This window comes from Telmatherina bonti, assembly GCF_933228915.1.
Source record: "Telmatherina bonti genome assembly, chromosome: 19".
Classification (NCBI taxonomy): Eukaryota; Metazoa; Chordata; class Actinopteri; order Atheriniformes; family Telmatherinidae; genus Telmatherina; species Telmatherina bonti.
Window position 1 is genome coordinate 8,513,711 of NC_136617.1, and position 17,343 is coordinate 8,531,053.

The following is a 17,343-nucleotide window of genomic DNA, read 5'->3' on the forward strand; positions in this document are numbered from 1 at the left end:
ACGTACAAACATATACGCACTTGCCAGTATTAACACATATACATACACATACAAGCCAACTTTAGATCATAGTAACTAAACTATGAATCTAAAAAGTTAAATATAAATGAGAAACAAACAGAAATGAGAAAACTAGCTGCTGTTAGTGAATAAAACTGCGTGACGACTCAGTGACTGTGTCACATGCAGAACATGCAGAGTGGAACGTGTTCCGGAAAAGGTGATCATGCCAGTGTGACCCCTCCCACACAAAGGCAAGAGGCACGCCAGGAGTACCCCCGAGACCAGGGCCATCGGCAGCCATCCCCAGGCGCAGACCCCAACCGCCCCACCCCGGAGCCAGCCATGCACCGACCCAGGAGGAGGCAGAGGGGGGTCCCAGCCAGAGTCCCCCGCAGTCAGGGGGAACAGGCCCCAGCAGGCCCGGACCAGCGAGGACCGGCCCCGCCGGGCACCGGCCACCCAGGGCAGACAGAGCGCGGGCCCCACGGCCCCAAGAGCCCAGAAGCAACCCCCCACCCCCGCAGGCAGAGGGCCCAGCCCACACCGACGGAGGGCCGGGATCCCCAGACCGCCACCGAGCGGCAGCCAGGTCGCACCCCAGCGCACCAGCAGCGCCCCCCAAGCACCAAGACCCTTAGCTGTGAAGTTTTGTCACATGGGGGTCTGCAGGGATTTGTGCTGTTTTGGAGCAGCAAAGGGAGGAACAACAATTTTTGGCACTTTCACATAAGCTTTGCTTTTAATCGCCAGAGGTTGCTACTTGGTTCCAACAGGTTACATAAGATCAGTAGTAGATGAGCTCAGAGTTAGCATGGCTAAATCAAATGTGCTAGCAAACAAAGCGCTCTAAAAAGTTGAAGTTAATCTAAAACTCTTATTTAAAAAAAAAAAAAAAGATTTAAACATGAATCCCGGTTGATTCTTTTCGTTCATGATAAGAACATAGGTTTTAATTAATTACCATGAAATCAGAAGAGTTTTAGAACAAACTCAACTGAATAGCTTCTAGTACCAGTAAGGGATTTAAAAGAACTCATCTAAGTTAATTTATTAGTTGAAACCATAGGTGTGAAACGGCTAATTAACTGAACTAGCTTAATTTATTAGGTATTTTTTCAACATGACAGTTAGAGACACTCAAAATCCTTTAGGAACTGATTCTGTAAGGACAGCAATGAAAACTGCATTTCTCATGCATATCTAGCAGGAATGTAACGTTTTGTGATTCCTACCCAGTAATCTGGAGTTGTGCGTTTCTTTGAACTTTAGACAATATTATTGGGATTTTCCTGTTTGAATGTTGAAGTTGGCAGCATGAGTGTGATGGAGGGAGTGACTCCCACCACAACCTAGAACTGCTGTTTGTGTCATTGCAGCAGCAAAAATAAAGCTGTTTATTATTTAATGTTGTTATGTCTCAACATTTCTTTTTGTCATAAAATAAACATGTTTTAGAAAAGTAACTGTTATGAAGGCATACAGTTAAAATACTTCTATTCATGCACTATAATCAAGAATAATTTGAATATTTGCATCAGGGGTGCTCAAAATTAGTTCTAAAGGCCGCTGTCCTGCAGGTTTTTAATGTATCCCTGCTCCTGGCTCCCATTAAACATATAAAAGGCAATGAAGTTCTACACAATGACTGTTTTTTTTTTTGTTTTTTTTTTTATGACTGCTTAATTTGAGTCAGGTATGTTAGAGCAGGGTTATGTGGAAAACCTGCAGGATTGAGGCCCTTGAGTACAAGAGGTGGGCATCCCTGATTTACATGAAGTGGGGTAAATAAAATATTTCATTGGGAACAACTTTAATCTTTCAAGTTGACTTTGCATGAAATTGATTCAGATTCTTTATCATAACGAAACTAAACAATTTCATGCAAAATTGTGGAGTTGAATAAACTTAACGACTTAATTCTATTCACTTGTAACTAATTAGACTATGTCTTAAGGTTGGATTTACAGTTCCATTTTTACAGTGTAGGTTGGTTTTTCAGGGGAATACTGGGGTCATATCGCAAACCATGAGAAACTAACACCTAAAGCAAAAACTAAATATAAATCAGAAGAAAATAAGTCAGAAATATGTATATAATACATTGCTCTGGGACTTTCTCAGTACCATAGAGCGTAGTTAAGGGAGACCACGGTGTGGAATATGTCTTATTTTAGCATTTGACAGTATGGAACCAGAAAAAAATCTTGTTTTGATCTTCTGGATTACATTATTCAAACATAATGGCTTCCATTAGTCAAACAAATGCTGTTTTATAAACACACCTGCTGCGATTTATATTGATGCAATTAAAAAAGATGAAATATAACAGAGTAACTATGGGAATAAGTCTAAGAACAGCTGGACAATTTTTTTTTTTTTTTACTTTACCTCATTTTATATAAAATGATGGTGTTTATACACTACAGCTATTTTTTTTTTACATTTAAATAACAATTAATAAAGACAAATTTCTTCCATTAAAAATCAAGCCAATATCTTTTTATTCCTAGACTGTAATTCATAGTAATTTTGATACATATATCAGACATTTCTGGAAATGTCAGGTTCCCATGAATATAATGGTAAACTATAAGCAATAGCTATGTGTCTTCATAATCCTTTTATAATAAATACTTGGTTAGGGTGAGTAAAATATGCTGATTTTGTTTGGACTACCCTTGAACAAGTCCGTTCAAGTTAGGGAACTTACAATGCATAAAAGATGAGCATAATGGCAGAGTTTATGAGCAGTACTCTTAAAGTTAAGGATAAATAGTTTTGGTGCAAACAAAGTATGCAAACTCTATGCAGATTTTCTATATTGTTAGCCTCATAACATATTTGCTGATGTCATATTTTAGGTTTTAAGCAGCAGCGTTGCACAGTGACTCAGCAGGGTTATGAAATCAGAATCAGGCAGATATTATAACTTGGTTAAAATGATTTAAACAACATGTTATGATGAAAAGTTGTGATTTAAAACTAATTTTCTTTGGCCTTTAAACACTGAGCTTATACTGTGTGTGTATAATGTTGTATAATTTTAAACCTGCCTAACCTAACTTGACTTGTCTAACGCCACTGATTCACCATTATTCCCGATAAAACCTTTAAATATGACTTTGGAAATTAGACACTTGGGCTAATGATATGTTACTCTGGTGACAGACCATACAAAAGAAAATCTCAAGCCAGAGTCCTAACAAAGCACCTGCATGTGCATGCTGGGACTGAGACCCCTGCTGTACGTCAGAACTTCATGGAAGAGAAAAAAAAAAAAACCCAAACTTTTCAATCTAAATTCTAACTTTGACACAAAAAGCTCTTTGCAAGTGGGAAATGATTATTTCTGTAATTCAAATATGTATAAAATAGGAAACAAAATGAGCAAATGAAAGATAAAATTGCATTGTGTGAAGCACACAGACATTATTCCTGGTTCTGGGTTATTTGTCCTGTCTTCTGAGGACACGAGCTGCACTCCGGCCTCCTCTACCTCCTCCCTGTCTGGAGACACAAATCACCATGATGTTGCCGTGTATCTGGTAGCAACATCGCTGACGTTTCTGTTCACTGCTTTCAAGATATAAAGACATATTTTCTCATACGGGGAAGATACAGCAGGTTTGTTTAATAAAACCTCCCCTATGTCCTTACGGCAAGTTATGAAATTTTAAAGTACTTTGAGTCAAAATCTTTTGGGTTTTTGTACCGAAATATTTCTAAAACTCCTAAATGTGAATACATGGTGGTATAAACCACAGGTGTCAAACTTGAGTCCTGGAGGACCAGTATCCTGTAGGTTTTTGTTGTCTCCAGGCTCCAACACACCTGATCAAAATGAATGAAAAGGCTGACAAGAAGCTGCTGGATCCATTTGATTTGAATCAGGTGTGTTGGTGCAGGGAAACAACTAAAACCTGCAGGTTACCAATGACTGGAGTTTCACACCCCTGGAGACTGAAAGGAAACACACTAACACACACTCACCAGCCACTTCATAAGGCCCAGCTTGCTATTACTGGTTGGACCCCATTTTGGCTTCAGAATGGCCTTTTTTGTGTCATAACTCCACCCAGCCACCCATTTTCTTAATATCCCTGCAATCAGGGTGACATGAATTCAATAAAGTGAAATCATTCCTATTTGCTCCATATTCACATGAAGCGTCACACAGTTGAGATTCTCATCATGATGAGAATCTCCCAAAGCTGCTCTGCTGGATGTAGATCTGGTGACTGTGGAGCCGTTGGAGGACAGTGAACTCATCGTCATGGTGGAGATGATGTGAGCTTTGTGACATGGTGCATCATCCTGCTGGAAGTTTCCATCAGAAGATGCTACACTGTGCTCAGGAAGGGATGGACATGGTCAGCAGCAGGACTCAGGTAGGCTGTGGAGGTTAAACCAGGTCATGTTGGGACGAAGGGGACTGAAGCGTTGGATGGATCGACGTTGTCATGACAACGGCCATGTTGTCATGATGTTTCCAGCAGATTCTTCACCTTCCATGTGAATGTGGAGCTGAACTGGAGACTCATCAGACCAGCAACGTTTCTCCATCTTCTATTGTCCAGTTCTGGTGAGTCTGTGTGAATTGTAGCCTCAGTTTCCTGTTCTTACTGACAGGAGGGAACCCGCTGTGGTCTTCTGCTGCTGGAGACCATCTGCTTCCAGGCTGGATCAGTGTTCAGAGATGTTCTGCATATCTTGGCTGGAACCAGTGCTTTTGTTGACTTCATATTGCCTTTTATCATCTCCAACCAGTCTGGTTCTCCTCTGATGGAGGCCTAAATAAGACATTTTGGTCCAGACGACTGCTGCTCACTGGATAATTTCTCTCCTTCAGATCATTCTCTGGAAACCCTGGAGACGTTTGTGTGTGAAAATCCCAGTAAATACTCAGACCAACAGCCATGCCACATTCAAAGTCCCTTTAATCCTCTTTCTTCCTCATTCTGATGCTCAGTTTGAACTTCAGCAAGTCGTATTCACCACGTCTGCATGACTAAATGCATTTAGTTGCTTTGGGCTGGTTGGATATTTGTATTACCGGGTAAATGAATAAGTGAACTTCATGAAGTGGTCAGTGTGTATCCTTAAAAAAACTGGAAGGATTTATTCAAAATTTTAGTTTTAACAATGATAGAAAACACATTTATATAAATCTTTATCTAAACGATGCTGTAAAGGTGAAAAGTCCAGGGACTGTTTCCAGTGAAAACACCTGATTCTGGCTTGTTGTAGCGCTGATGGTCAGAGACAGCTGCATATTTCACTGCACACATCAGGACGGACGCACATGGCGCTGAACAGCAGACTTCAGCACACACCTGCTCCCTTGTCTGGACTTGTTGTGAACAGGTGAGAAAACGCTCAACTGCTGTGACAAGCAAAACACAACAGCGCCATTCCTCTGGGAAGAAGAAGGAAGGAAAGAGACAGAAAGATGGAGGCGCCAGCTGGGACGCAGGTGGGTACCGATGCCGAGAATCCTGCCTGATGATGATGGTAGGAGAACGGAAACGATGAGGGAAGAAAGAGGAAGCAAAAGGAAGAGAAATGGAAGAAGGGAAGAGCAGAAAGAGAGAGAAAAATGCAGGACAGAAGAGCGGAGGTGGGAAGTCTGCAGGTAAATCCTGCTGGGAATAAAGGGATTGACACAGAGCCGAGTCCGTCTCCGCAGTCCAAACTGAACAAGCTGCCTAATGATGGACTGAGTGACGGAAAGCCTTCCTGACTGCTAACTGATTCACTGACAGGCTGGAATCTCCGGTCACATGACTCCTACATCAATACAGACCTACTAATCAGTGACAACGGATCTCTGGGGGAGTTTAAGTAAAAGCTCGGGAGGGAAACCTCCACGGTTGATCTGACTGCTTCCAAACCTCTCTGCATATTTCATCGCATGATGTATTTCATGTACTTAGTTTTGCTGTTTTACTTGTTTTATTTAATACTTTATAAATGTTTGTAGTGTTTTATAAACATGTGGTTGTGCTGCCCTCTGGGCACTGACATTTTTACCTGGTTAAATATGAACAATCAATCATTTATTTATGAGTACAAAGATTTTTAGACTGTTTAATGACTAATATAATTAAATCATTCATTTGATGCAACATTACACAAAAGCAGTCTGAATACACACTGAAGAGGAAATTTGCTATATGAATGTGCATAAATACAACACTGAATAATTAACAACATTCATGAAATAAATAGATTAAATAAATATATACATTAAGTGAATTATATATTTGTAAATAAACCCATGCATTTATGATAAATAATGTCAGTAATTAATAAAAATTGGAATTAAATTAAAAAAATGATTAATTGAATGTTTAAGAAATCTAAATGACTTAACTGGATGTAAAAACATGAAAAATATTACACCATTTATTGATTTCATGTTTTTGAGCTGCAGAACGTCATGAATTCATTTCCTGCTTGAATGGATGGTAACATCTGATTGGTTACATAAAGCCATCACATCAGGCTGTCAAAACACCAATACATCAGATGTTACCATTGATTTTTACTTATAATGCGATACCTTGTAGTTGCTATGGTTACCACTGTCAGTGTTAGCCCTGTTCACTGGATTTATCGGGAGGCTGACAGGTAAAATTTAGCCATGATGCAATGCAGTGTGGGGACCATGAAATAGTTCAATGGCAAAAAATAAAACAACAACAACAAAAAAAAAAATTTAATTTAAAATTTTTTTTTATTGTAATAAAAATTAAGAATATTTTTGAATACTTTCTTAATGAATTGAATGAATAATGAATTTATTTAAAAGCTGAATGAATTAAACACAATTAATCACTAAACATGTATTTGTGACACTTTTCTCCTTCCATAGATCGTAGCATGAGTCTATTCCTTTTCTATCTGCTTCCCTTTACTGAGACTTTTTAATAGTCTGGGATCTAGGAAAACTGATTGTTTCAGTTTTTCTGAGCATTTTTGCTGAAAACAAGATTTCAGCTGCTCAGCAGTCTGTCGTTGTCTGATTGTCCTTATCTTCATAATTTTTATACATTTTTAGAAGGAGACAGATGCAAACTACAGAAAGTTTATGTAAAAACATTGTTATCGGTTCTGTGCTTTAATTCCTCTGTTACTAAACTAGCTAACATGCTGTCTTTCTCTCCCTGTGATGCAGGAGTATGAGGCAACCTGCAGTGTTGCATTTAGAAGCAGACATGGAAATTTTGGTTGAGCTTGCCATGAAGTCTAATTTAATTTTTAGGTGATGACAAAGCACGTGATCTGAGGCTGAGCACCAGAAAGCCCCCCGAGAGCCCTAACCCAGTTAAAGAACTAATAGTTTGACACAAACTAGGAGCGATGAGCAAAATTTGTTTAGAAATCCTAAGCATTTGGCAGATGCTCCTTTTATACCCAATCTTGGCACCCTCACCAGTCAACAATAAATGAACTGATTAACTTTCCAGAACACTGTTACTTCCTTACATTCAGCTGTTGTACTGAGTTGTGTCTGCATTTGTCAGCAAATAAAAGAGAATAATAAAGACCTGTGTTTGTTAACAAAACTAAATTAAATCAAATTTCACGAGAAAATTTCTTTCATAAAGGTTTTCATCAGATCACTGCAGGAGATAAATATTCCATCACAGCGGCCTGTTTCTTGTGAGAAACACAACTGCTGGTAGCTGTGACCCCTGAGAAGCTGCAGCTCTACTTTGTTTTTGTGGGATTATTTTGCAGATCGACTGATTTACTGTGCAAACTGCGTTGCCGTACTTCAGAATACACCGTCAGCTGTGATGCTTTCTGCAGAGGATCAGCTCCAGTTAACCGAGTCAAACCTCGTTTGCACTCACGCTTGGCACATAAAGATGACGCTGAGTCAAACAGACGGCTTAAAACTGTTTGCATCTGACCTCTTCTCTCTAAACGCTTTTTCACAGCACTTTCGGCTTAAATCCAGCACTTTGTGGAGTCGGTGTTCATAGTGTGTAAGTGTCCAAATTAGAAGAAGTGGTCTGGCAGACGGTCGGACCACCTGCTTTGCACGACACTTGTCCATTTTTCCTACAGTAATTTTCTTGTCAAAACCTGTAAAAGACTTCACACGGCTCTAAATGTTAAATGTTAGCTGGTCAAAGCGGCACATCGTTCTGAAAAATATCTCAATTAGCAGTTTTCCAAAAGATGGACAAATATATTTCTAAATATCCAAATTGGCGAAAGATTATTCCACCAAAAAAACCAAAGTAAAATACAAATTAAATCAAGGATTTGTGGCTAAAACGATCATTTCAAATGCAAACTTAAAAATGTTGGCCTCTGCTGTGTTAATTTCAGCCAAAATCTAAGAAGTCTTCCTCTGGAACATTCTCATTATTGCTTGAACATCCTTGTAACCATCAGGAGTGGATTTTTATAGTTTTTTAAAGGATTCTGAGCATCGTTTAGAAACTTTAGTTGCGATTCATTTGGTTGTGAATTCCAATTAACACAAACTGGAAGGCGTTCAGCAGCTGGTCTGGACGCCACAGTCTGCAGCAGCATTATGCATCTGCTGACTGCTTTAATGGAGAGTCACCAAGGGAAAACTCCTGGAGCAAAGTCTCACCAGCTCTGGTCGCTTCTGCACTTTCTTTCTTTCTAAAATTGTCCTGCTGCCTGAGCTGACACATTAATTGCTGCTGTGTCGCATTGTCTTTTTCTGCTGCATATGTGCAAAACTCCTCACTTCCTATCTATTTGTAGTTTTGTGTTGTCTGTTTGACATTATGCAAAAACAATAAGCATGCTTGTAAAGAGTTTCATGAACTATTTATGGCTAATTGTGGGTGTGAACAAGGAGGGATGTGCTGAACTTGTGGAATACAAGCTGATTGAACATGACAAGAGGAAAGGTGTATGATTAAACTTTCCATGTAAAGCTGGTTTGTAAAGTTGTGCACTGGGGATGCGTGGTCTTCCTCCACTGCAGGAGAAAAGCTCCTCGCTATGGCTGAATCCAACATTTTCAGTGTATTTGCTTTCGATGGTCTTTTGTCTCTGTCTAGTGATCATTAGAGACTCATGTAAAGCGTTTAAATGTGTACATCAGGAGATTTTCTTCCTAGAAACCAAGTAGCTTTGACTTCTAACCCCCAACAAATAGTGTTTGGTATCTATGAAAGCAATCTGTTATTACAGTTACAAGCTTGTCTTTGTGATTTAGAGGCTTGGATGACCTGCAATTTCCTGCTGTGACCCCAAACATGTCGAGGTAATTGTTTTTGGCTCTTAAAACCTTAGAGATTCACTATCTGCACACTTATTTTAGATGGCATTACCTTGGCTTACAGCACTGCTGAAAAGAACCTTGGTGTTATTTATGACCAGGTTTGTCTTTTTATTCTCACATTAAACAGGTCTCTGGATTAGCTTCTTCCACCTGTTAAATCCCAAATCAGGATGATGCCGTCACAAAACGATGCAAATATCCATCAGTTACATTCAAGCTACATTATTGCAATGCAGTTTCATCTTGTCAGCTGATGTTTTTAAAGCAAAATGATTCAATTTATCAGATTTTTAGCACCACCTGATGGAGGCTAGTTCAGCATCTGTCTTGCATCCTGTCTCTTCTCTGAGCTCTCTAAAGCCAATAAAAGTCAGTCCAATGTTGACTTTTTCTTTCAATCTCTTTCTCTGATAATGTTCACAGTCATGTTTTATTTTCAAAACAAGCCAGTTGCTAATCTGATGTAGCAGTGTTGTAAAGTAACATGTAGTTGTTACATGATGCTTTGGGCTGGAAAAATAAAGTAGAGAAATGCTGTTTGTCAGCCTTGGGATACTGAAAGGCAACAACGGCTCCAAGAATTTACACTATTAATGTCAGTCTGCCATCAAAATGAATCAAAAGCAGCAAGTTTATGTTGTTTTTCTTTAAAGTCTTTCAGTTCTATTGACTGATGCTACAAAACAGACCACATTTCCTCTGTGTTTAGCAATTCTGGCCATGAGAAACAGGACTAAATAACACAAAAAGCTCAATCTGAACTGAAAACATCCCACCTCAAACCGAAAGAACAGTCTCAGCAGAATTAAAACTTTATAGACCACGACTAAACAACTATTAAGACCAAACCAGAGCTTCCTGTTTCTGCCTGTTTGGCGGGTATAACCTGAATAACCAACCGGCTGGTTGATGGCTTTTATGAGAAAATGAGGTGATAGAAACATGGCCGTGCAGCCCAATGTCCATTAAGTCCAAGCACATGCAGCTTTGAGGAAAATGTCAATAAGATACAGAGAAGATTAAAAAAAAAAAAAAAAAAAAAAAGGATCCCTGAGATTATATCACAGAAATGAGACTGACAGAACCAAAGTCAATCTTCTGTAGTCACTATATCAGAGTCTCGCAAGAGACCACGACAACATCCGTCTCACAAAGATATTAAAATCTGGGTGAAGCAGGCGGGAGAGGAGGGCTACCTGTGCATCTAATGAAGACAGCCAAAGCGCTTTTCACATGACATTAGCTCTTTACATGACAGTTTAAATGAAAAAGTCCCCTCTTGTGCGAGATGGGGTGCCTCATCTTTTTAAGTGCCGTAAACGTCGCTTCTGGCCCGGCTTCACGCGGCCGAGGTGCCCGTCTGAGCTGCATGTGACACAAACAAATCGCTGCCATTGCGGTTTGATGAGGAGGAAGAATGAAGATCCGGTTATCGCACCTTTTCATTACTCAACGATTCTGACATATCATTTACCCCATGTTAGAAAAAAAAGGCTCTAGGGGCCCGGACAGATTAGTTAGGAGTGATGAAAGAAAGATGAGATGAACGGGGCAGAAGCAGGAAGAGAGAAAAACAGCACTCATATGGACTCCAGTTAAAATGAAGTCTTCATTGTTGGGCGCGTTATGGGCGTGGCAGCGGCTCAGGAGGTCTTGTGACCTGATGGTCTGTGGTTTGAGTCCTGCCCCCCTACGCTGCTGCAGGCCAGAGGGGGACGTGACCGTTCCAAAGCCTGAGGGTACCCAGCAGAGGGTAGAGTCATAAAGGACTTTCAACTGTGAGATGATTCGCCTCGGCGACCCTTCAGAGGGACAAGACGAAAGGGAAACATTGGAATTGGAATTCATTAGCAACAAACTATAATAAAGTTTTTTATTTTTTGAGTCCAAAAAAGCCTTTATTGTATTTTCTTTCAACACCTCAGTAGACGTACATCAGCTACAAGTCTGCAGGAGAAAATCAACCACTAAAAATGTGAGGCCATTGTGACAATCAAAGATTGCAGGCAAGTAGCTGAAGGACTGTTATTTATTCAAGAAAAACAATACTTTACTGAATTGTGCTGATTCTAAAGATGAACTTGAGTCCCTTTATATCAGGATGACTACTTTTCTCTGCATCTGAGCAGGAGGAACTTTGAGAAGATAATAGATGGATGAACAATACAACGACCTTGTAGCACCCCAACCGGCTACATGAGGGGAATATATCAGTTGGGTCCACATCACTATCAAGTCTGTTGTTTGACAAGCCACAAAAGCATTATAGGGATAAAAAGAGGTGGGGTGGATGGAGCTGTCAACCATCACAATATCAAAACAACATATGTTTCATCTGTACCACAAGACAGAAACATTACTTTGGTAGAAGGAAAAGACGATTGTGGTTCGGGCTAAAATACATTCTTTTTACGATGCAACATGTGGAGACGGTAAACTTTGCAGGTTACCTCAGCGCAGTCTAATCAGGTTTACGACCTTTACAGACCTACTCTGAATGTTTTGTGCAAATAATTCACACAAACTGGATCGGAGTAAAGTCAGTAATGTAATTCTATTAAGTGATTTAGCAAGTTTTATTTTTTCAAACTGAGGTCAGGTAATTTTTTTAATTTTTGCATCCGACAGATATATAATCAACCAGTCAGAGAGGGAGTGTTAGACTGACAGATCACCAGTAGCGAGCTATGCAGGTGTCACATTGTTGTTGCTTTTTCTGTCAAACTTTGTATAGTCATGGTCGAAAGTCTTTATTTCTTCTCTCTGCCTGTAAAGACGCAATATGTAACTTTTTGACCTAAAAACTCCACGTCTTGGACTTGTTCAACGGCACAGTGACATCTGTCATGAGCATTTCTGGAGCTGCTGCTGCTCAGCAGCGTCCCGAGGCTGAGAAACCGACACTACACAACTCTTACATCCAGGACGTGACATTATGTTTCACTTCACAGTATAATAAGGAACTGGTTTTGTGAACACGATACGTTGCTGATTCAGCAAAGAAGACGCAAAAAGATTTAAAGAGAGAAAGAGACAAGATAAAAGTCTTCGTATAATCAACATCTGATGGCTGGAGAGAGTTATCAGGTCAGGGAGGATATAAGATGAATGCTGTTATCCGTCAATAGGGGGCGTGTGACAGGAAAATGGCAAAAGTTCTGTAGTGTGTCTTTAGGCAAGTAGCTGCTAAAACAGATCCTCCAACTGTCCCACAGACGTCCTGAAGCCCATCCTGAAGCCCATCCTGAAGCCGCCGTGGTCCAGCTTCACTCCTGGATTAAACAATGAAAATCCTGAAAAAGTTGTCCTCTCTCAGCGCCTCTTTTTATAGTTTATTTTGCAGCATCAGCGCACGGTTGTCGTAGCTTAATGTGGAATCCACCTTGTGAGTTTGTTTTAAAATTTCCATTATTTATTCCCAATTTCGCATCACACTTGGTGCACAAAGACAAAAACATTGATGATTCACCACAGTGTCTTTTATTCGCATCTGTCTCAGTGTGAAAAAGGCCTTTACGTTGTAACATGACTTGGATAAAATGCATTCTTTGTCTGATGCATCCCCCACAGCTACCAGTGCCATTTTTACCCTTTTACATACCGTTTTCTCACGACCTACAGAGACTGCATGACCTTTTAAAGTAATGAGTATGTTTGGATTTGCCTGCACAGACATATTCCACAGAAAGTCCATTTTGGGAGGACTGTACTGGGGGGTCTTATGTATTGTTATTTGTGTTTCAGCATTGTACCCATTATCATCCATCTATTGTAAAATTCTGGGACTATTTAGATGTTAATTGACCTGCCCATAATCAATCCTGGCTGATCATTTATCATCCCCTCAAAGCCAATTAAATAAGCAGGATGCAAAAGGAGGCTTTTTTGTTTTGTCTATATAATGAGCAGAAATATTTGGGTCCAACTGTTTTTAAAACCTTCTATAAGAATTTAAGAATTTTTATCAGGTTAAATTATTCTCAGCTAAATATTTGTTTAGTTTTTATGGGACATAATGTCTTTTGTCCCTTTTATGTGTCTTAAAAGATGAAACAAGTGCAACACAAAGAGGACAAGCTACATAACAGCACACTGATATGTGTAGATGGAGACATTATCATCTGATCATAGTCAGCCAGCTGATAATCAGCTGATGCTAATGCAGACTATTCAGACTGAGATACTGAAAACTATTTAACATGACAAAAAAAGTCTCTTTCCTGGTATGTATACTCAGTTTGGATAGAACATTTGCATCTTATGTCAGTGTGGAAAGGTACACAGGACAGTCAGACGAGCTGATTTCCTCTCAGCAGGGTCACATAAAGGGTGAACCCAGCTGTGAGAAAATGCCCACAGGCATGAGGAAACCTCAACAGCACCGACAAAAACCATCATCACAGCGTCTTCGCCTCCACGGCGAAGGACAGAGGAGCAGATGACGAGGCCACACTGGGGAGGTGAAGGAGAACCAAGTTCAGGCTGCACAGCAACACCTGCAGCTTGTGAAGCCTTTATCAGTGAGTTATTATTAGCAGCCTGCATCTGGTTCCACCTCCCCCCCCCACTCTCCTTAGGAGAGGAGATAGGAATGTTAAATCATGACAACATTGTCTGTATTCTAACAAAACAAGTCTTATTAATTGTCCATATAATTAATAAAATTCATATTCTTAAGTTCTTTAATTAAATGAAACAAAAAAGTAAAATATTACAATTTAAACTACCTTGAGTGTTAAAAGGAGGCGATGGGAAAGATCCGTGGATTAATTAAAATGCTTGTGTGATTATGAAGTCGCCAATCGACTGGAAGGTTGGGGAATTGATTCTTGGCTTCCCAAGACTATGTGTCAAAGTGCCCTTGGGCAAGACACAGAACCTCATGTTGCCTCTCGATGTGTCGATCGGGGAATGAATGCATGATAGAAGCACTTCACATAATTACAAGAGAGGTGCTGCATGAGTGTGTGTGTGATCAGGTCGATGTGACATGTGGTGAGAAAGTGTCATATGACCAGAAAAGGGCTGTGTGAGAACATTGCTTTTACTGAAACCTTTGATTATATTGATACGTCTGATAGAAAGACGTATCAATAGACTGTTTACCATAGACGGTAAAAAGATGGACGGAGCCTCCATGATGTCACCCGTAGGTTTCTGAAGAGCTGAATTGAAGCTTGGTTGGTGGATCCTGCCATCGCCATCTTGGCCAACGTCACGCCTGTGAGAGCTAGAGGGGGGGCTGTGAGCGTGTCGTGGATGATTGACATCTAGCGATCTCCGAGCTGCCTGTTGCTAAGAGCTAACCAAGCTAACCCAAAGCTAATGGAAGCTAACCAGCTAATGGAGGTAAGCGGGCTAAAGCTAAGCCATGCTGTTAAGCGTCTAAAAATTGCGGTTGTTCTACTATCTGCCTTCTTAAAGTGGGAGATCGGGTACCTGTCAATCAAAAGGAGACACCACTAAATAATTGCTGAAATTTGATATGAAATTACTTCTAAATAGAGGATTTAGAAAAAAATTCACTCTCCCCAAAGTTGTCATGAAGGTAAACCTGACCTATTAAACCTAAAATGGATTTTTGTACCAGGCTGTAAACATGTTTATTTCTGCTGTGAAGTTGGTCTTTTTAACATGGGAGTCTATGGGGATTTGCACTGTTTTGGAGCCCCTAGTGGATGAAGGAGGAACTGCAGTTTTATGTACTTCCACATAGCTTCCTTTATGACTGCCGGGGGCTCTGTCCATCTTTCATATACAGTCTATGGTCTTAACAGGTTCTTCGGTCTGTTTGTCCAACATGTAAAACTTACAATTCAGATGGAAATTGTGAAATTAGGCTGTTGTTTTGTGTCAGGTCAACCTGACATGATGGGAACTTGGGAAAAGTAGAAGGTAGATTTAATCTTCTAAACTTAACCGTGTTTTCAGCATCCCATCACATTTATGAGAGACAAGTCTGAAAAGGAGCTGTGACAGAGTAACACACCTACTTCCATTAGGATAACGGACAATACTGAATGTCAAGTGCATCATAGTCAGATAAGTACCAACGTCCTTGCCTAGCAAGAAGCTGCATTTCTGGTGGTAAAATCAGACAGCAGCACGTTGAAACTGTTGAGCCTTCATTGTGAACGAATACAGCTGATGTCATGTGGTGATGCAGTCTAGAAGTTGTCATGTTTTTCTTGTTAATGACTTGGAAAACAAATTAAAGCTGAAATGCCTGTAAATCCTACAGATGCCTTACAGTGATTCAGTTTTTTGTCTGAAGTTTACCAACAACTACTCGTCCAAGCACCAAAACATCTGAGGTTTGAGAGCTTTTGGTGCCTCGGCTATTCTGCAGTGATTCTGGAAGATGTATTAATTTTCTGTTTGAATTTCCCTCCATGTTTCTTGGCAGAAGCTTAAAGTTTGGTGGGAGGATCAGTACGAAACCATATTCATGTTTTTCCGGCTTCAACTACCATGGCTCCCTGTATGAACTCTTACTGTTCTGCTCTTGTATTTTTTTTTTTTTTTTTTAGGGTTTTTGTAACTTTTTTAAACGGTAAACTATCAGTTCAATTCTGTGGTTTTCACTCGTATCCATCTTACCATCAATCAATGTCTCACAGTGCTGGTTTCACGTGTGCGGCTGACTTTAGGGATTGTGTTTATGAGCTGATGCCCACTGCTTGGTTTCCTTCACACGTCATTGGGAATACTGGCCAAATAGTTCAATGATGCCTTCATCTTGTGCTTCGCATGGCCTGAGAGTCATTCAGGTGTCTTTTGGGAAATTCCCAACAGGCTGTCATAAGCCTTTTAGAGAAGATCTGCTTCTGTCGGCCCAGTCTACCATAACGTCCTGACTGCTGGAGCGATGCATGGATGCATGTCCTTTTGTAAAGTTCTCGTCTCCAGAGAGAAGCTTTGGATCTAATTCATAGAGACCTCTCTGCCCAAGTCCCTTCGTACCTCATTACACAGGTAGCAGGACAGTCTGACCTGGAAGTTTGGCTGGTTGCTCCAAACTTCTCTTGTACAATAACAGAGTCTCCTGTGTGTCTAAATACTTAAAAAAAACTGTAAATGTTTTTATTCCATCTTTCAACGTCTTTTGTTTCTTTTATTTCTTACATAAACTACCAGGTAGTCCTTATATAGCATTATTTATGTTTAGTGAATGATGTTTAATAATTGTTTCAGTGTGAATGCCATTTCAGAGGATATCCGAGGATATTTAATGCATTCACTTATTACCAGTACTCACAGTGGAGTTGGAAAGAAAAGCTAGTTACATTCTCCACGAGAAACATGAACTGAAAGAACAAGTCAGGTCCATTCATACTCCATGAAAAGATTTGTCTGCAGTGGGAGGGACCACTGCAGGTGACGATGTCTGCATTGTTACAACGGACCCAGTTATTTCATATTTAATGAGAAACTTCGTCCCCAGCGTGTCGGGTTGTGCATGCAGCTGGGTCCGTGTGTTTTAATACCACGCTACAAATATGTTTGTTCTTATTTTCTTTTAACCGCCTCGATGAGCCTTTTATAAAAAACAATCCGTTTTACCTGCAACAGGTAAAACGTGGAAGCTGCAACGTTCCGCTTCATGCTTTTCCACGTTAAGCACACCCACCTTAAATGTCCGACCAATCACACGATACTTCTCTGCATTTTCACCGCAAGAAAAGACTATGCCAGTCTGATGTGTCAAGAACTGTCTTCAAACACATCTGGAAGAATAAAATTCCATAATTTTCTTCTCAAAGCCTTGACAACAAGAGAGAAGTTCTTGCTTCTGGTGGAGGATGTAGCAGGCTTAACTGCTACTGGACAACTGGCAGAGTCACAGGACTGACACTAAAGAGATGAGCTACCATGCACTGCCAACTGTGTTTTCGGTGATAGGGAAAGAGTACCTGGAAACAACTCTAATGCGTTCGGGGTGTCATGGTATCTGTATTAGTTTTTTGTTTTTGTATGGAATGTTTGATATGGAACACACACACATACACACACACACACCCATACACACAACTTCTAGCATGTGACAGTTTTAAGGGAAGGCA